Genomic DNA, 21368 nt, shown 5'->3' on the forward strand with positions numbered 1-21368 from the left:
GACACAAATATTCCAACCATAGCAACTGGCTCATTCTAGTTTTTAACATCTTTCTGATAGAGAAATCTTTTACATTTTTTTGCAGATGTTTCAGGAGACCCAATTGTCCCTTTCTTCCCTGCACAAGTAGAGAATTCATGAAGATAAAGACATGGAAATCAGACAGATGGATTAAAATTACAGCAAGGTTGAAATGCGTGGTGAGGGTGTGCATCCAAATCAGCTTGCCAGTGCTTCCTACTGGCATGCACCTCTCCAGGCCAGCCCTCGTGACTGCCGTCTTGCAGGGGGCTTTGTGTCTGCAGCCAGACGCACTCAGCCAAGAGGTCTAGGTTGGACAGGATGGAAAAAAGCCAGATCCTAACAAGATCAGCTGTATCCAATCAAGAAACATTAACTTCTGGCTGTCACTCACTCATCAGAAATGACTCCTACACTGTTCAGAGATTGAGAGAAAATAGTAGGGAGGAGGCTAGGAGTGTCCCCTCACTGGAGGTCCCCCACGTGCAAACAGGAGTGGGTATGTGCTCTCTGCTGACATGCCCCATCTGGCAATACATGAAAGAACTCATCTCTTTTTCATCCTTTTTGTCTTTTTCTTTTTTTTTTTTTTTTGCAGCCATTTTTGTAGGACTAAGAGGTAAATGAACAGAATAATGCTTTCTTTTTTTAAGATACAGTCTCACTCTGTTGCCCAGGCTAGAGTGCCGTGGTGTCAGCCCAGCTCACAGCAACCTCAAACTTCTGGGCTCAAGCAATCCTGCCTCAGTCTCCAGAGAAGCTGGGACTACAGGCATGTGCCACCATGCCTGGCTAATTCTTTTTCTATATATTTTTAGTTGGCCAATTAATTTCTTTCTATTTATAGTAGAGACGGGGTCTCACTCTTGCTCAGGCTGGTTTCGAACTCCTGACCTTGAGCAATCCACCCACCTCAGCCTCCCAGAGTGCTAGGATTACAGGTGTGAGCCACTGTGCCCGGCCAGAATAATGCTTTCTATCCAGTCATCTCCCCTAGCCCATGTCAATGTCCCAAAGTTTGATTAACATAATAGGGAAGCTTCCCTGAACTCAACACTTTGGAATCTTTTTTCTTTTTCTCATCGCTTCTTCTACCCATTGGCAGTACCTACATACCAAGGTAAATTGGGAAATGTTGATTTGGTCTAGCCTGGACTGGAGAGACTTGGCTAAGCCAGGGGAAGGTGATCTTGACTTTCCTCAGCACCACGAGTCAGAATGGCCGGGATGTTGCCTTGTTCCGCTCCTGCAGTCAGGAGAGAGCTAGCTGCATGCCTGACACCAGAGCCAGGCCTGGGATGGTGGGCAGCTTGTGGCGAGGACTTTCACCAGGATGTCTCTGAGGATGTTCAGAGTGTCTTTATAATGAAGAACCAAGGGATTCAGTCTTGTCTGGTTTGAGGACCAAGAATTGTGCTTCTCTTGAGCAATTGATTTGTTTTTATCTCACAGACGAGGTGGATTTTGTGGCTCATCAGGGAGAGAGAGAGAGAGAGAGAGAGAGAGAGAGAGAGAAAGAGAGAGAGAGAGAGAGAAAGAATGTATGTGTGTGTGTGTAATGCTGGTCTCTAGAAAGATTACAGGCAGATGTGTAATAGGATTTGAAGATATGCATATTTATATCATTTCTGGCTTCTTCTGACACAATCCCGATTCTTTGTCTTTTCCTTTCTCACCTAGCTCTTATTTATGTTACCTTGTACTTTCTGTGTCCTTGTAAGGTGCCTTATGTTCTTCCTGAACCAGGCAGCATATAAATACATGAATAAATATAGAAGAGCACCTGGCTTTCTGAGCCTCTGGCTCCACATCACGCTTCACTGCTTCTCGGCCTTTTGGCTCAATCCAACACTTGGTAATAGCAGCTCCGTTTCTGCACTGGGGTGGCGCCCCAGACTGCCACTCAGCACTGCTCTTAATTCCCAGCTTCTTCTTGCTCGGACCCTTTGGTCCAGTTTCGTAACCTTTTGTTGTCTGACCACAATCTCTGGTATCCTGCATGTATGGAACTGGCAGAGGCAGGGAGGGAGGCGCTAGACAGAGGGCACTTACGGAGTTTTGATAGGGAAAGGCCTTAGGGTAGAAGATAGAAAGGTGGTCTAAGGAGGGATTGGTCAGAATTTGTCAATTAGGCAGTTGCTAGAACAATCAATCCGTAGTCTTAGGAACATATGAGTCTACAGGGGTTAAAGTATAAACAGTTAACTCTTTTAGTTTAGCTTAGCTTACCTGTCATGGGTTTGGGGCAATTCATCTGTTTTCCAAGTCATAGTAGTACTACTACGGTCATTGAAATTCATGGTTTCTGTTTTTCAAATGCAAATGGAAATAAATCCATAACAGGGGAGAGAACAGAAATGCAGAGCCATCAGTGAATGAGAAATTGCTGCAAATTTCAGGAAAACAAAATACAAATGAGAGTGGTTTGATGGATGAAGCGGGTGGAAAGGGGGCAACCTAGAAACCGTAAGTGCCCTCTGTCTAGCGGCTCCCTCCCTGCCTCTGCCAGTTCCATACAGCAAACACATTGCTGGTGGTCTCTGGGGGGGGGGGGGTGGTGTTGGCACATTTATATCTTGGTGGAGAGAGGCTTTCTCCAGAGGAATGGCAGCAAATATGTGTATGGTCTGCTGTTATGAACCAGAAGTTTTCCACCAACATTTTTTAGCTGATAAGGTAGCACAGCAAACAAACAAATGAAAAGCCCAGATACCTGTGGAGTGACGGTGCCTTTGCTGAGTAAGTCTTCCCATGTGCAAAGCTCAGGGGTGCAGGGCTGATGAGAGGCATGAGAAGAGCAGGAGCACCTGCCAAACTCCACCCCCTCTTGCTTTCCCACTGCCCCTTCCCTTGTCACTCACCATGCCAGGCCTTGTGCTGCATGCTGGCAGAGCAGTCTTTGGCCACAGTTTCAGCGAGAACTGCCTGTGCCCAGGCGTTTTTCAGGAAGTGACTGTAGTTTCAGATTTAATGAGAGGCATGAAGGCAGACGAACTTGGAGGCGGCTCCCTCCTTCCCACAGGTTCCACTTGTTAGGGTCACAAATAACTTCTGCTAGCTTCAGAGATTACGCTGCCCGTCTGATCTCTCAACAGGCCTGTGCAGTGTTGTTTCCGTTACTGCGAACATGCTCTGAATGTTCGATACAAAAAGGAGCAGTTGGTGGTGGTGCACTCGGGCAGATCATTCCCGAACAATTAAAAGAGGATGAGTTTCATCCACTCACACATCTTCCTTTATGGCAAAGATGATTCTAGGAAGAGGACTCCTGCCCCTTCTCTGAGGTCCTGACCTCTTCCAGCTGGAGGAGCCCCGTCCCACTTGATGGTGACTATTTGGAATATCACACCCAGTCTTGGGTATTTTGGATTCATGTGGAGAAGGTAATGAGGATAATAAACTTACATTGTAGATTCCTGGCTAGTGGTCAGACTCAGAGGGACCCCTGTATACACTGGTGGCTGACTCTTGAGGAATAGAACTTGGAAAAGTGAAAATGATAGCGACGGAAGAAAATGAATGAGGACTCAGAGCTGACGAATTGACTCGGAGCTTCAGAAGGGAGAGGGTGGGGGTCAGAGAGTGCCCTAGGTGGCCATCAGGAAGCAGTGGGAAGGTGGACTGAGGCTCCTGTGGTGGCCTGACACGGGAGAAGGATAGGAAAAAAGACAAAACAGCAAGGGAGTTTCCACGGAGTAGCACAGCCCAGGCCCGGGCAAAGGAGGCCAAGGTGCAGCAGTACGGGCGCATTGCAAGGGCGGTCACGCCTTGGCTGTGCCTCTCCTGCTCACCTCAGGGTCTTCCCTGCTCCCTCTCCCAGCCCCGGCCCCCCAGATCCTCACTCAACTCCTGCCCTCCCCTTCTCCAGTGCTTTCTCAAATGCTGCTTCACCTGCCCCTCCCCAAACTGCCCTACACAGGCACAACCTCTCTTCTCCCTCCCCTGCTCTCTCTCTCTTCCTGCAATTGTCACCTCCAAAATTCACTATATATTATTGTTTTTTGCTCGATCTCACTTACTATAATGTACAACAGGGATTCTTTGGTCTTTGTTCACTGCTACATCCCCGATACCTAGAAAAACACACAGTAGGTGAATGTGTGGTGGATGTGTGAATTCAGTGAACGTGTGGTGACTGACTGAATGAAGAAATGAATGACTTCGTGGCTACCATGAATTGTCCACTATGTTATGGCCCTTACTCTTCCTCTGGAGCACCCCATCAGTCATCACAGAGCTGCCTCAGATGTGTATCAAGGGCCTCCTCCTCTTCTACATTTGTAATTTTAATTAACTTAAATATCCACATGTGCTAGGATTAGTGTGCTGGACAGAGAAGTTCTAGCACAAAAGGCAAAAAACAAATGGAGCTTATGCCCTAGCTGGGCAGATCAGAGTGTTTAAAGTCCCCCAGCGGCATTGGCAGTGCATAACGCCTGCAGTGATTTCTGGGTTCCTGGGATAAGCCCACACCAGTGTGTTGTTCCTTCTACATTTTGTCTTGGCCTGAGCAGGCACAGGCTGGACAAGGTGAGAGGGGCGTTTGCCTTGGATGTAACATTTCAGGGAACAACAAAAAAAAACTCGTTAAGATAGTCATACAATCTTTAAAGAATAAAAATTAATGCAAAAAAATCCATGATTAACAAAATATCAACATTTACGTAAAGACAGGGTCAGTATTAATAGATTTTCCTTTTGCCTTGAGCCCCAGTATGACCCGCCACGGCACGGTCGATGCTTCTGCAGCAAGAGAGCAGTTTCTACCCACAGCCCAAGGAGAAGTGGAGACAGAAGGCGCCGTGCAGCGTGTGTTCGAGGTGAATGTGGACTCTTCAGTGCTTTTAAATGCAGAGCGGAGCTAGTGAGATTGTGTCTTGAAACCAGTCCGTCCCACGGCTGCGGCCTGGAGCACAGGTAGCTCCAGCGTGTGCGAGCTGGGAATGACGCCTTGGGGGAGGGATGAGGCTGAGTGTGTGCAACTGCTAGTTTGTGGTTTTGAGCTCATTGCAGTATTTAGGAAAATACCACAAAAGTATAACGAAGAAGATAAACATCACTCCCAATCCCACCTGGGCATGTTTACTGTATTAAGGTTATTAAAAATTTAAAAACAATGCTACCTTGGTTAGTAAACCAAATAGGAAAAGAGATGTATAAAGAAAAGCTAGTATGTCTTTGCCTCACCCAAAATCCATTCCCACCAAGATAATCTATGTTCATAATTCATGCCACACTTCTTGGTTTTATTTGGTGTTTTAACAAAAAAGGGGATCATTATTGCACGGATTCTGCTCCTTCTTAATCTTTCTTAGTACAGTGTGGACACCTCTCCAAGCTCAAACTTATAGGTGTTCTTCTGTTTAGATTAAATTGTATTTATTTTTGTAAAAGTAATACATGCACCTGGTAAGAAATTTAAAAAGGAATACATGTTATCTGGTGAAAATTAAGTTCTCCTTTTACTCCTGTCCCAAAGCCATTCAGTTCCCCTCCACAGGGCAATTGCTGTTCGTTGTCCTCCGAAGCCCTCTTTTGAGCTTTTCTATGCAGGAAACCTGTTCTATTCTGGGTAGGATTCTTCCCACACTGTCATCACTTGCTTTTTTCACTTAATAATATGTCTTGGAAAGTGTTCCATATTAGTCCATGTAAAACTGCCTCATTTTTCTTTTTTTCAGTATTTGGTTTTATTCTTTTTAAAGGCTGCCTAGCTTTCCATTATATGGATATACCAAAATATACTTAATGCATTGCCCACCAATAGATATGTAGCCCATTTTTTCCCCTACTCTGGCTTTTATAAACAATGTTGCAACAAATAAGCTTGCTACTCTACCATTTTGCAGGCATGTAAATTTATCTGTAGGATATATTTCTAGAAATGAAATCGCTAAGTCAAATATGTGACTTTCATTGTGATACCTATAGTCCAATTGTCCTCTGGAGAGGTTGTGCCATTTATAGTTCTACCAGAAAGGCAAGATCCAAATCCTCACGCCCTTGCCAATATGGTCTGCCATTAAACTTTCTGTCCCTTGCCAATATGATAGGTGAAAACTGGTATCTCAGAGTAGCTTTAACTTTGCACTTTTCTTATTATGAGTAAGATTGAGTCTGTTTTCCTATCTTTAAAGGGATTTAAAATTCTTTTTCTGCGAACTGTTTATTTGCATTCCATACCCATTAGAAAATTTGGATTATGCATTCTTTTCAATATTGAGAAGATATTAGCCTTTTGCCTCAAATAAAATTTTTCCCCTCTAGGTTTTGTGGAACCTGAACAGTCTTTTTAATAGCTACAGAATATTGGATAGTATCTGTGCTTATTACTAGACACTCCTTTTTCCCCAGTATTTGTTTGCAGAACAAATAATGTTGGAAAAATATCCTAGTATATGCACATGAACTAGTACATGAAGGCTATTAGAAACAATTTTTGTAGGATAGATTTCCCAAAGTGACATTGCTCTTTCAAGAAATATATTTAATTTTAATAGCTATTGTTAGATTATTCTTTGAAAGTCTGATGCAAGTCACATTCCCACCAGCAATGGCTATATATACCTGTTCCCTGGCATCCTAGTTAGCACTAGTTGTTATTGCTTTCTTAAAGTTTGAAGTGGCAAGTGGTATTTTCTTGTGGTTTTAATTAGCATTTCTCTGACTATTAGTGATGTTGAGCATCTTTTAATGTGTTCATTGGCTATTTGCACGTTCTCCTCTGTGAATTGCTTGCTCAAATCCTTTGCCTGTTTTTTTTTCTTCTAGATTTTTGGCCTGTTTTCTGTTAGTTTTCAGGGACTTTGTGGGCATAGTTGGCTCTCCGCAGATTCAACCAGCCACAGATTGAAAATGTTTGAAAACAAGAAGGTGTACATAGGTTATATGCAAACACTACGTCATTTTATATAAGGGATTTTAGCATCCTTGGCTTTTGGTATCATCAGGTGACCTGTAACGAATCCCCTAGTGATACTGAGGGAATGACCATATTAGCAATATTAACTCTTTATTTGTGACAAAAATTTTTTCAATCTCTTATTTATGTCTGTACTTTTTTAAATAACTTCTACTAGACAACTTTGAATTTTTATGCTGTGAAAGGTATCTTTTCATGTATGGCTTCTGAGCTTCCTGACTTTAGTAAGGAAAGGGTTATGGAGCAAATATGTCAGGCTTTGTGGACCTGTGGTCTCTGTCCCAACTGCACATTTCTATCATTATTGCTTGAAATCAACCATAGTCAACATGTAAACAAGTAAGTGTGGCTGTGTTCCAATGAAACTTTGTTGACAAAAGCAAGTGGTGGTCTGCTGGCTGTAGTTTGTGTTAAAGTGTAAGTCAGGTCATGAAATCCTTTGCTCAAACCCTCTGAAGTTTCTCCATCTCATTTAGGTGAGTAAAAGCAAAAATTATACCTGATCTGACCCTCGTTACCTCTCTGACTTCATCTCCTGTAACTCTTTCCTTGGTCAATCCGCTCTAGTTGTAGCAGCCTCCTCTCTGTCCCCTGGACCTACTGGACCTACCGGACACCAGGCTTGCTCTCTCTTTGCACTTGTTGCTCCTTCTTCTTGGACTGCTCTTCCCCCACGTAGTTGCATAGATCTCTATTTCACTTCCTCCAGAAGTCTGCTCAAATATCAGCTTATCAGGGAGTCCTCCCTGGCCATCTAATTTAAAATTTAACCCCTGTTCTCCCACGCACTTCCTTTCCTCTTCCCTGTTTTTTTTCTTTCCCTTTCTAACTCACCACTAATATTGTGTATTTTACTTATTTATAATATTGATAATTTTCCTCCTCTAATGGGGAGTTTCACAGGGGCAGGAATTTTTATCTCTTTTGTATCTACAACACTTAGAAGAGTAATTGGCATATGGTAAATTTTGCTGAATAATTGAATACATACAATAGAGAAGGAGAATTGAAGACACACATACACATACACAAACACACACATACACAGAAGTGACAATTTCAGGAAGAAAATCCTTGAGAATGAGAGATAACTGATTTTTATGGGGGCAGAGACACTTCTTCATTGGAATAAGAGAAGAAAGGGGTGTCTGTGCAGGTTATTCTATACTGGGGCTTCTCAACCTTGGCACTATTGACAATATGGGCTAGACAGCTCTTTGTAGTTGGGAGCTGTCCATTGTAGGCTATTTAGTAGCAACCTGGCCTCTACCTAAGAGAAGACAGTAGTAACACCCTCGTTAGTTGTTACAATAAAAAATGTCTCTAGACACTACCAGATATCTCCTGAGAGGCAAAATTTTCCTTGGTTGAGAACCACTGGTCTATATGTTTAGACTGGAAAGTGGGCTTCCTTAATGGTGGCTCTTATTCTCTCAGTCTTGTATTAAATGAAGTCATCAGATGAGAGTTTAGGGGAGAGAGAGTAAGAGATTTGAAGAAATAGAATAAATGTATCATAGTAGAGGAGGGGAGACCAGCCCGCCCATGATTTCATAACCAGTGGGAATGGAATTATTGTTTCCATTTCCATTTCACATCAATTGCTGCTAGTCTAAAGAAATGCGTCAGATTTTTGTGTATTTATCTTATCTTCAGCCTCTTTACCCAATTCCCTCATTAATTCTAATAGTTTTAATAGAGTTTCTTATTTTTTTTAGTTAAGCAATTATACCATCTGTAAATACGTTTCACACTTTCAATGTGACCAAATCAACCTGAGGTCCATGTGTGAGACCGATTCTTGAGACTCTATTCAGTCCCCCAGCTCAGTGTCCCCTTCCAGGGTTAAAGCAGTTATTCTGCTCAGCCACTGGATGGCAGTGACTCAGCATGTCTATAGAATTTAGTTGATTTATAGGTCTGTCAAGAAATATTAGCTAAGCAAACTTTTCTCCCGATAGAAAATAGGGAGAACTTTTCTCCCTATTTCTTACACATTCAAGAAAATTTAGAACCAATCAACTATTATATAGCTGTGAATATGTATGTACAGATCATCTTATATCAAAGTAACCAAAATTACTACTTGCTCAATAAGAGCCCTTTCTGCTCTTCTGGTCCCTTAGCAAGTCTAACAACTTCAAGGAAAATTTACAGTGGAAAAGATCTTTATGTCTTAGGAGTTCCTACTTCACAGGCAGGGCTTAATTTTAGCTCTAGATTTTTCCTTTAAATCTTTGGGATTATCTCCTTTCTAAACTGAAAATGATGTTAATCTTATGAAATCTGTGACAGTTTTTCTATTTCCTCTGTTCCACTTGATATTTTGACCCGGGAAGGAATGATACATGTCATGAGAAGATGTCCCTCCAAATTCAGGTTCTCTGACTCTACCTTGAAAAACTTCATGTAAAGCCATTCCCAAATATTTTACTTCTCTATCTACTAACCTTGCTTTGAACCCAGTGGAATCAGTCATTGGCTTTAGCCACCCTAGGAACCAACAAACCAGGAATACAGATACAATCTCATTAGATTGTTATGTCAAGGATAAATTATCCCAAACAACATATAAAATTCATATTATCTGTAAAGAATAAGAATAAATACATTTTTCTCTATATAAACAACTACATTTTTGATACAATGAAAGCACAGAATTTGTGTTCTAAATTTCTGCTATTCTATAACAGAAGTCAGCAAACTTTTTCTGTAAAGGGCCAGATCATAAATATTTTAGGTTTTGTGGGTCATGCAGATTCTGTAACAACTATTCAATTTTGCAGTTGTACTGTGAAAACGATGCTAGACGATACATAAATGAATGGGTAGAGCTGTATTCCAATAAAACTTTATTCACAAAAACAGGCAGGGGGCCAGATCGGGCCAGAGTTTTCCAATCCTGCTTTGTAGTAAAGTTATTCAATGGAACTCTGAAGATGTGTTGGACTTAGTCGGACAGGGTCAGAAAGCAAATACATAGCCAGTGAAATCAGAGAATGGATCTGGGGCACATAAGGATTTAAAGAGTAGGTGTTTGTGGGAGACAGTCCACATTTGCCTCAGAGACGTCCCTGTGAAAATGGAACTCAAACCAAAGAACAGGAAGGCAAGAGACAGGGGCAGGCTGCCGGGGTCGGATTCCCCATCTGATTTCCTCATTGCTGTGGGAACCACACTGCTAATTACAGTGTCCTGGAACTATTTTCAACTCCACTCTTGCCTTGGGAGTAATGGGTTATGCATACTACAAAAAAAAGTGCATTTTGTCCAGTCAATCTTTCCCAAGGGAAGCTCCCCAAAGAAACTGTCATCAGAGATTTTGAGTGTGACAGTTTCTTTTCATTAGACATTCCCAAGGGCCTGGGAATAATCTGCTGTTTATAGTCACTGCTAACCTTTTCACCACATCTAGGGATCCTAATGGGCTTCTGCCTATCTTCTTTGGGTAGAAGGAGACAGAAAAGGATGTATTAGCCTCTGATGCAAAGAAGGTCTTGTGACACAAAGAGGAGGTCAGAGGCAAGGGGAACCAGCATATGGCCCATGGCTCTCTAGAGTACTGGGGCAGGGACCGCTTGACCTCTTCACTTTTGCATCTCTAGGCCCCAAGGCAATGCTGAGCACATAGTATGTGCTAAATGCCATTTAGCAATGGGCTAGTTCTCACTGGATAAAGAAAAGAGTTAATTGGAACATCCACTTCCTTTGAATATTCTACAGTACAGAGTGAGAAAGAAGGATTTAATACCAGTGGTCTTAAAGGAATTCCTTTTCATAGAATTTTGGGGTCCAGGCCATATCCTTTCTGTAACATGCAGACTTCCCTCTCTACTCAGCCCTTCAGGAACCCTCTGTTCTTGGAAATTATTCAGCACTGATTACTCATCTTGCTTATTTGTGTACTATGCAAGTGTTCAGTTTAGCTTATATATCTTTTCTTTCTTTCTTTCTTTCTTTCTTTCTTTCTTTCTTTCTTTCTTTCTTTCTTTCTTTCTTTCTTTCTTTCTTTCTTTCTTTCTTTCTTTCTTTCTTTCTTTCTTTCTTTCTTTCTTTCTTTCTTTCTTTCTTTCTTTCTTTCTTTCTTTCTTTCTTTCTTTCTTTCTCCAGATTGAGGGGGGCGGGTGGTCAAAGTTGAATGAAACAATGTACACCCTCGAGGAACCCATGCCATCCCTATGTTATGTTTCTAGTTCTTTCCTCCCCTGTGTAGACTATAAACTCCTCAATCTCAGGTGCTCCATCTTTCCCTTCTTTGGAACCTATTCATTTACTAATATAGGGCAGAGGATTCAGCTTAAGGAATATTTGCTGAGTTTATAATATAAGTAGTTATTAGGCCATCTCCTGGGCACAGCTGTGAACCAAAGTGAATATTTTTGAACTGCCCACTCAAGCTGGGAGCAAGCCGCAGTCAGAGCAGGATGGTTGCAAGTGTGTGCTCCAAGCGTAAGTTCCACTCTCAGCTTTGTCTCAGGGCATCCTCCAGCTTAAAGCAACTTCAACACTTTCCTCTCATCTCTGTTCCTTCACATGAAAGATGGGGATTCGTGAACCCTGACACCATGTAGTTTTCATGGTGCTCTGAAATTCCTATATAAAAGGATTTAGGCAAAATATGAGCAAATTCATATGTGAGCATTATAAGCTTTTATCTCAAAGCTTTTTAGAGTTTCAGTTGGGAAATAAAACCTCTTTAGGGTCAGAGAACTAGTGGCTCCCAAAGCTAAGATAAGGGAAGTTTTACTTTTGGTGTCCCTCTTACTGATCTCTTTATCTGGTTTCCTAATGGAAGCTTGTTCTCAACTAGCTGATGCACTGAAAGTTAACATATGAATTTATTGTAATTTTAGTGAGAAACCCAACAGGATTTTATATTTGGGGGGTGAGAGGAAGGGGAAATGAAAGGGTATGCTGATTTTTAAGTTTATATCATAGAATAAAATGGGAAAATTATCAAGGAAATTTTGAAAATGAACTAGGTGAAGTTGCCCTAAAAAAAATTCAATTACATAGTGATTGAAATAAAACCAGAATGGTACTATTATGTAGTTATAGACAAATAGGTTATTGGAAGAGAGTAGACAAAGAGATCCAAGTATATTTAAGGAATTTGATTATGATAAAGGAGGCATTTCATTTCAGTGGGAAAATAATGGACTATTTAATAACTGGTACTGGGAAAACTGGCTGTCCATTTGAATAAGGGTTTTATATTTACCCACATATTTACCATTTATGGAACTCTTCGTTCCTTTGTGTAGATTCAAATTTCCATCTGGTATCATTTTTCTTCTGCCAGAAGAACTTTCTTTAAAATTTTTGTTAAAGATTGGTTGGTGATGAATTCTCTCTGCTTTTGTTTGCCTGAAAAATCCTTTATTTCATCTTTGTTTTTGAAATGAAGAAGAGTCATTTCTGGTAGTCAGAAACCAAATAAGGTGAAATTGGTTTCTGTCTATCAATTGCCCCAGATTACTGCCCTGAGTTTTCAGGCCACAGTACAGGGAGGGTAATTCAAGCAGAGACCAGAGGTGTCCAGTAGTTAAAGTCCAGGGAGATCACCGTGGCTGGAGTGCCTAGGACAAAGCCCTGGGCAAGAGAGAGCCCCACAGAGAGAGAATTTGGCATGTAGAGCTCCCCCTTGGGTCTTCATCAGAGTATTGATCAGATCATGCATTGGAGAAAACAACCTACCACTGGAAAAAAAAGCACCCCAAAGGATAAGTAAGAATAGTGGTCATGATTCACTGTCTCTACACACCAGATTGGAAAATCTCATAATTCATGAGCGTTGAATAGTGGATAGAGTACTCAGAAGGGTCTTGCCTCAACTGCAGAAACTTATTGGCCCTAGATTAAATGTTCCTTTGGACCCACTTAACAAGTCTTAAAAACAAGAGCCTAAAGGATCAGTTTTCAAGGAACTTAACTGCATTCTAGAACAAAGCTACTTAAGAATATCTGTGAGTATAAAAGTATCCAGTACACATAAAGGTATAATTTATAATCTGTGGTACCCAATCAAATATCAATAGGCATGCAAATGGAGTACTACTGAGCTTTAAGAAACAATGGTGATATAGCACCTCTTGTATTTTCCTGGATAGAGCTGGAACCCATTCTACTAAGTGAACTATCTCAAGAATGGAAAAACAAGCACCACATGTACTCACCAGAAAATTCGTATTAATGGATCAATACCTCAGTGGACATATAGGAATAACATTTATCAGGTGTTGGGCGGGTGGGAGGGGGTGGAGGGGATGGGTATATACAAACACAATGAGTGAGATGTGCAACGTTTGGTCACACTTGAGGCTCTGTCTTGAGGGAGGGCATGGGTGATACATGTAACCTTAACACTTGTACCCCCATAATATGTTAAAATAAAAAAAATAGGCATGCAAAGATACAGGCAAATACAACCTATAATGAGGAGAAAAAAATCAGCTAGGCAAAACTGAGAATTGGCACAGATATTAAAATTAGTACACAAATACATTAAAATAGTTATAATAACTGTAATCTGTATGTTCAAAACATTAAGTGGAGTCATTAAAGATATCAAAGAGATCCAAATTGAACTTCTAGAAATGAGAACTACAATGTCTGAGATGAAGAAATACTCTGGATGGAATTGGTGTTATATTAGATATTGCAGAAGAAAAAATCAGTGAATTTGAAGACATAGCAATAGAAACTATCCAACATGAAACACAAAGAGAAAGAAAAGATTGAACAAGATTAAAAGAGCATTAATAAACTATGGGACAATATCAAATAGCTGAATACATGTGCAATTAGAAGGATCGGTTAGGACAGAAAAAAATTTGAAGAAATATGACTGAAAAATTTCCAAATTTTATGGAAACTATAAATCCATAAATCCAAGAAGGTCAGCAAACTCTAAGCATGAGAAACATGAAAAAAAAATCTACCCAAGGCACATAGTATTCTGATTGCTCAAAATTGCTAGAAATGAAAACATATCATATATAAAGCAACAAAAGTTAAGGACAGCAGCAGTTCTCTTCAAAAACAAAACAGTGGAGCAACATTTTTAAAGAACTGAAAGAAAAACAAAACCCTGTCAACCCAGAATTTTATACCCATACAAATAATCAATAAACAAATGAAATGTATGCTTAATTTCAAGAAAAATTGGGGTGACACTTAAAGCAACAATTAAATATTTTACCCCTCTTCCTTTCCTAAATTTGAAATCAGTGAAGAAACAAAACACAGAAGATAGAGTTCAAATATTGACTTTATTATTGATAAAGCTGATTGGAGAATGATTGAGACTAATGATCAAATTGGATTAAGTAGTAGTCCTTAACCTGTGAATGAGACAATTTACTTGTGCAGTAGCAGATATATCTTGCCTTGGTAACTGCCACAGGGCCGAATAGACCAGAAAGACACCCTCTCTGTGGGTAGACAGATCTGAAGTGATAATGAAGTCCAGATGGGCCAAGATAGGCTATGCATTCTCAACTCTTTTTCCTCAATTCACCCATCAGATTACTCACTCCTTCTATGTAGAGATGTGAGTGGGTGATAAGAATCTGGAAGTGGTTCAACTATCCTTTCCTTTAGAGAAACAGGAGTAGTAAGGAAATAAATGTTTGCCCCAATAATAATCGGTAAAAAGATCATTCAAAAAATAAAAAGCATGTAGTAGATATTAATTTGCAGACCAGACCTTGGGAGTCTTTGTTTTGGGATGCCCAGAAACAGATTATGAGACAAAGGTTTAGGTGTCAGTGGTTTGTATAGGAAGCAATCTCAGGAAATACTAGTAAGTCACAAGCGAAGTGAAACAGAGAAGGGAAGGAAGGCCACGTGGGTATTTTATCAAGCAATTTACCACTTTGGATAACTGGCATGTAATTCTACCAGAGAACTTTGAGAAACAGTACAAAACATATGTCTTAGAGTCATCCTGTCTGAGAGGCAAGAAGGTAGGGGTATTTATCCACAAGTCATTGTTGGAGGTTTCTCCTGGGCAGGATTAATGTTTTGGAACTTCAAAGCCTGGCCCTCCTACCAGAAGAGCCAACTCCAGCCACCATGGAGAGCTCTTAGGCATAGGCTTGGGGATTTTGGCAGCTGGAAACTAAGTCAACAAACATGGGAATGGTAGGTGCTGAAGGTATATGGGTGGGGCCCTGATAACATTGACCATATTCAAGAAATGTTATAATATTAATATTTCATTTTCTTTAAAGGAGAGTTAACCTGACTCCAAGCCCTCACCTAGTTAGGCTGGCAAAAAATTTAATAGCATTCATTTTTAGTGTTCTTCCTGGCCTATTTCAGATTGAGTGAAGGTTCTAGGAGACTCATGCAAAGAGTGGGGAGACCTCATCATCATTCCACGATTGTTTTGATCAGAATGACTGGTTTATGTCTGGAAGCCTTGCTGTGACCAGGAGCTGCAGGGCTAAGGATTTGTCTCCCCAGGCACAGTTTCCTCTTCCCTCTATGCCAGGTTCACCCCACGGCACCTGGACACAGTTGGTTACGGCTCCTCATTTGCTAGAAGATAAAAGTTTGTATCCCCTCCTCTCCTTCTGACTGATGCAGCTGGTCTTCAAAGGAATTCTGAGAACTCTCCATTTCCCTTAACGCTGATTATCATCCCCTTATTTACATCAGGTTTTGGCAAATCAAAGTGGGGGAGACTGGCTGACTTCAGCTACTTCTGTAGTTTCTTGCTTCAATCTCCTTTGAAGCAGGGGCTAACAACAGTCTGTCTACTTGCTGATCTGGAGGCAGGAGATAAAAATATTGGAAGAACCAAACATAAATTAATAACTCAACATAATTCTGCTACAGTAAAATCAGAGGGAGCCATAAAATTTCAGCTTTATGATATATGTTTATCACTGCGTTGGTGGCCCTCTGTCACACCACCAGGATGTCACCCTTCTGCTGAGGAAACCTTCTCTGATCTAATGCACAATTACATGATACCTGGTAGCAAGTCAAAGGGGACTGTCCTAGTATATAAATAGAATCTAACCAGGAATCAGGATAACCCCATGCTTTAAAAAAATCAGGGCTTCGATTAATTAGTCCAAGGATCATTGAAGAACAAATCATATGAATTTCCTGGTTGTAAAATTTCATAGCATCTCTTTGTCTCAATCTATGTCTTCATTTCTTTTTATGTTATAATTTAAAAAATTAATATACAGTAAAATTGACTTTCTTTTGGGGGACAGTTCTATAAGTCTAAATGCATATAGATTCATGTAAAAACAACCACAATTTGGATATAAAAAAGTTCTATCATCCCCCAAATCCCTCATGCTACCCTTTTGTAGTTACACTTTCCCCTAATCACCAAATTCTGGCAACTTTCTCTTTGTTTTTCAACAGTTTTAATATGACAAACCCAGATGTGTTTGCATGTGTGTGTGTATGTGTGTGTATATATGTGTATTTAGTCTGTTGGATATTTCCTGAGATTTTATAATCTGTGGTTAGTGTGTGTTATTAATTTTAGAAAATTCACAGCCATTATTTCTTCAAATATTTCTTCTGATCTTTCTATTTTCTACTTCTGGGATTTCAATTTTACATATGTTAGATCAGTAGTTACTGTCGCATAACTCTTGGATGCTGTGTTGAAGACATTTTAAAATCTCTGTTACTGTGGTTTTGATTTGATTTGATTTTGATTCTTCTGTATAATTTCTATTTCTCTGATGAAATTATCTCTATGATCTTGCATATCATCTTTTTACATTAGAATCTTTAATATATTAGTCATTGTTTTTTAAAATTCTCTGATAATGACAACATCAGTGTCATATATAAGTCTATTTCTGTTGATCATTTCATCTTTTCAGAAGGTAGAAAGAAAAGGAAAAACCTTACCTTTTTGTATGTCACCTATATAACATATAAAAGGGAAGGAAAAACACATATATGTTTTCACATATGTATATTTACATGCATGAAAACTGTACAAGTTTCATAGGACAGAAGATACTAAAGTAATTATTTTCATGCTTGGAAATGGGCACAACTTTTTTCTTCTAGGCTGTTAGTGTAGGGGCTTGTGTTAATCTAGTGAGGAGTTCGGCTGAGTTTGAAGCTTCTTACTTCACAGGATTATCCCTAGTGTACCACAAGTTTCAGATTTCTCTAGTGGTAACCTATTTTTAGGATGTGGGTTACTACTTTGCCAAAGGACTTTTCTGTTTCTACTCCCCAGAGAGAAACTGTCACTTGCACTTCTTCCAGCTATATTCCACTTGAGTTATTTTAACTCAACACTTTTCCTGTGGTATAGAGAGAAGGGTGTGTGTTGGGCTGTTCTCTGATGTTCTGATTTAGCCTTAGTCTTAGGCAGGCACTGTGAGCCTGGCTCCCATGCACGTGGCCCTCACAAGTGTTCTTGTCCTTCTTTCAGTGGCAATATTGGTCCTGGGACACGAATCTGCCTTTGCCCCCTTGGTAGAGCTTTAAAAATTCTGTTCTTTTCTCACTGCTACAGTAAGTTTTGGCCAGTGATCTAAAGAGTCTATTTTCACTGCTTTTCTCCCTGGAGATTAAAGCTTTTATTTCCCTGGGGGGATGAGAATAATGGGTTTGGGTGAATTTTCAGTAGTCTGTGCTGCTGTTCCCCTGCCCCCCTCCAGCCAGCACCATGGACAGAGGCTTTCTCATATTCTCCCTACTTTTCCTGTTATGCTTCAGGTGGGGTTTGTAGAGTGAAACCTGTAATAGGGAATGAATCCTCGTATCTGTGGATCCCAGGGGCTTCACACTATCTCACTAGACCACACTCAGCCTTTACTAACTCTTTACAATTTTAGCTAAATCTTCTTATCAGATTTTTCAGGCAGCATTCGCCTCAGGTAAACAAATGTTTGGCTTTGTTTCCCCCTGCAGGTGTCTGTCCTCCCAGATTTTAGGTTGGATGTTTGCCCTGTCAACACAGTTTTCTGATGGGTTCAGGAAAAGTCATCAATTTGTGTTTTGTCCCAGTTTTTCTTGTTATAAGTGTGGTTGCAAAGCTCTCTCTAGCTCTCCACGTTTCTAAAGTGGAACCAGAAATATCCACTGTTTTTTTTTTTTTTTGAGAGTTATTGTATTTCCAACATGATTTCAGGACATGAAGTAAGAAAGAGGAGATTTTGTCCCCCCTTTCCTTCTTCTCTTCTTACACCCTTCAACACAAGACATCTTTGGATCAGCTCCATCAATTTCTAATCACTTTAGTAATTCCTGCTATCCCTTGTGTTAATGTTTATTTATCTGTGTCTTTGTTGTTGTTGATTGAATGTATGTGTGCATGTTCTTATCCCTCATCTTTGTTCCACCATTATTTTTGCTAGTTATGTGTTGCTGGTGCTCAGGCACAGTGCGCCACTTTCTCCATGAAGATTTCTGGCAGCCACCAAACGGAGCCTTACTCCCTGGTGGCACGGAGGTCCCTGCTGCACAGCTGTGAGAGGAAGAAGAGGTGCTGACTGTTTCTCATGCACAGCCAGGAGAGTGCAGATGGAGCATTCACACTTCGGAGTCTTGCAGATGGAAGGCAAAAGCCCTGAGAGGCACCGCTCTCTCTGTGCGCTTCATGTGCACGCACGCTTTGCCATCACGAGTTATGCACGTGCGTAAGCACACCCAAGCGCGCGCACACACGTTTCTCCACAAACTGCAGTTTCAGAATGATCTTCCTGCCTTTCCTTGGCAAAGTAAGGAGCAAAAATAAACTTGCTCTGCTCTTTTTTAAAATAGAAAATATCGTTGTTGATTTCTTCTAACTGCTAAAGTAATGTAGGATCATTGCAAAAAAAATTTCAAGCAAAACCAAAGTGTAGTAAAAGTCTCTTCTCTTTCTCCTCCCCTACTCCCAATCAGAGCACCACTAAGCACATTTTGGTGTACATTCTTTCAGGTTTTTCTTTCTACTTACATGAAAAATAATATGTATTTTCATTTTTTAAAAGTCAGGCTAACATAATTGACTAGTATTTTTGAAGAAATGGATTAACAGAGATTGCTTTCCTTCCTCTTGGCAGCTCATGGCTTGCTGCTGTGATGGGTGAAGCAAAAGACAGCAAGCCAAAAAGAGGCTGCAGCAGCTTTTTTGAAGAGGGGGTATGTGCAGGGAGGCAAGAGCTACAGTAATGAAATGAGGTGTGCCGTTCTTGTATTTAATAGAGTGAGGTGCTTTCATGGCACAACCCTGTTAGCAGGGGGCAGGATCCCAGGACCTTCCCAGAGTCTGCAGGGAAAGGCACATTTCTCGGGGGGGGGCACCTCTTTGCTCCACTAGGACCTTTCCTCACTGTCCTGTGTTCCTTAGATCTCTGGACCGTCACCTCACACAAGGACCACAGGTCTTTCCAGCTGCCTCATTGCTAAAAGGTCATTTTGCTCCCGTTTCCTTCTCAGTGCTTCTGGCTCCTCTCACAGGGGGAGTGCTGACCTTCACTTTGATCTGTATACACACTTGGGTGGCTCCTTGGGGAACCCTCGTGTCAGTAGCAAGTGTGTATTTGTGTCGTCTCTGTCTGGATAAGGAGGGTGCATGTAGGATGTCAAATGTCAGCACTCTAAATCTGGTGATTCCGTTCTCAACTGAAAATTATAGGGGAAAAGTGGATTCTCAATTCTGTCCATTTGCAAAAGCATTCTTTCACGATTGACGGCCTTACTATATTACAAAGATGATGAGAATTTACTCCAATAGAAAATTGAGATTTGATATGAGGAGCAATATCTTTCTAAGCCAATCTATGGCTTGAGTTTCTAACATCAACATCATACAGGGATCAGCTTGGCCAGAAATGCAGATCTTGAACAATGCCTGAGATGAACCAAGGTCCCTTAAAGAAGCAAAACTGTCGCATTACAGAATTCTCTGATTCACCTACAAGTAGAAAAATGGTTTTGATGTTAACTAAGAAATATGTCCACCTCCAACCCCCGGTAGTTATCCTCATACTGATTTCCATAGCAGGCCTCTCTACTCAATTACTTTAATTCTTTAATGTGACTAATAATTATAGTGTTGATTCTATGTTCGGCAGTGCCTGGACCTCCAGCCTTCCATCTGCTGATATTCACTCTGAGCAGGGAGCTCCCGCTGACTCGACTGTGAAAGAAAGAAGTATCACCAATGGAGATTAATCCTCCCATCAGCCTTGAGAGAAAGGGCTGCAGACCCCGTGTGGATTTGCTCAGCATGCTACTGACTTTATTAAACAACCTACCAGACAAAGGGAAACAAGACCTCTCTCTCTTGCAAAAGAACACTGTGCCAAAAATGTATTAGACAGTCAAAGGCCACAGGTTCAGGTCCAAATGCACCCTTTTCTTGGTACAATGAATCATTGTCGTATGTTGCAGTGCAATCAAATGAAATTTTTGTAATCCAAGGAAATTCAGGGGAGGTTTGCAATAGTCCAGTGTTAGTTTTTCTTATTTCCTGTAGTTATTTTAGGATAAGGACCCACATTTATTTAACAAACATTTACTTCTGTGCCAGAGAGCAAATGAGGGGCTGGGAGCAGAAAGGTGAGAATGTGCCACGTGGTCTCTGCCCTGCGGGGCTCACAGGATGGTGGGCTGCTCTGGAGGTGGACAGACAAGGAAACCCAGTGGTCAGAGAAGATTGGGTACAGACGTGTGTGCAGCAGGCCTGGAGTAGACAAGATGTGCCCAGTCAAGCCCGGGGAAGAATAAGCCTCGTTCCATTTGATGGTAGGTCATGGGCTGAATGGTGGGGCCCCCCACCACCAAAATATATGCGTGTGTCCACGGAGACTCTGAATGTAATCTTACATGGCAAAAGTGTGATTAAGTTAAAGCTCTCAGGGAGGAGGTGTTCATCTTGGCTTATCCAGAAGGGTCCTGAATGCAATGACATGTATTGCTACGAGAGAGGCAGAGGGAGTTTTGAGACAGACACACAAAAGGTGATGTGAAGATGGAGGCAGAGATTGGAGTGATGGGAAGACAAGCCAAAGAATGCCAGGGAATGCTGGTGGCTGCCAGAAACTGGGAGGCAGGCATGGCACAGGTCGTCCCTCCCTCTGACCCTCCCAGCGTCCTGCCCCACTCTTGGGAGGGAGCACGTCTGGCCGACTCCTGGTTTCAACACCGCTGTGGCCCTCCCTCAAGGAGCTTAGGGCCTAGTGCATGGAGGGCGACACACGCAGGCAGCAGGTGGGGAGTGAAGAGCACCCAGGCCACATGGAGGCCTTGGTGACCTTGGTGAGGCAGGAGCCAGAGGACAGAGAGGGGCAAGAAAATTGCCTGTCTGCAGCATGAAAGACCATATTTGGAATGCCTGTCTGTCCTAATGTGCCTTACTGAGACCAATGAAACAAATTTCTTTTTTAGAATTAATGTTAATATTATTTTCTGATTATAAAAGGAATACATATACATT

General features: G+C 41.2%; 1 non-coding gene across 1 annotated transcript; it reads right to left on the reverse strand.

Moving 5' to 3' along the window:
* Positions 1-960: 960 nt before the first annotated feature.
* Positions 961-1085, reverse strand: LOC142871292 (small nucleolar RNA SNORA36 family). Its single transcript, XR_012919542.1, has one exon. It is a non-coding gene; the product is annotated as a small nucleolar RNA SNORA36 family (small nucleolar RNA).
* Between the last annotated feature and the right edge of the window lie 20283 nt (positions 1086-21368).

Source organism: Microcebus murinus, chromosome 5 (genome assembly GCF_040939455.1).
Source record: "Microcebus murinus isolate Inina chromosome 5, M.murinus_Inina_mat1.0, whole genome shotgun sequence".
Lineage (NCBI taxonomy): Eukaryota > Metazoa > Chordata > Mammalia > Primates > Cheirogaleidae > Microcebus > Microcebus murinus.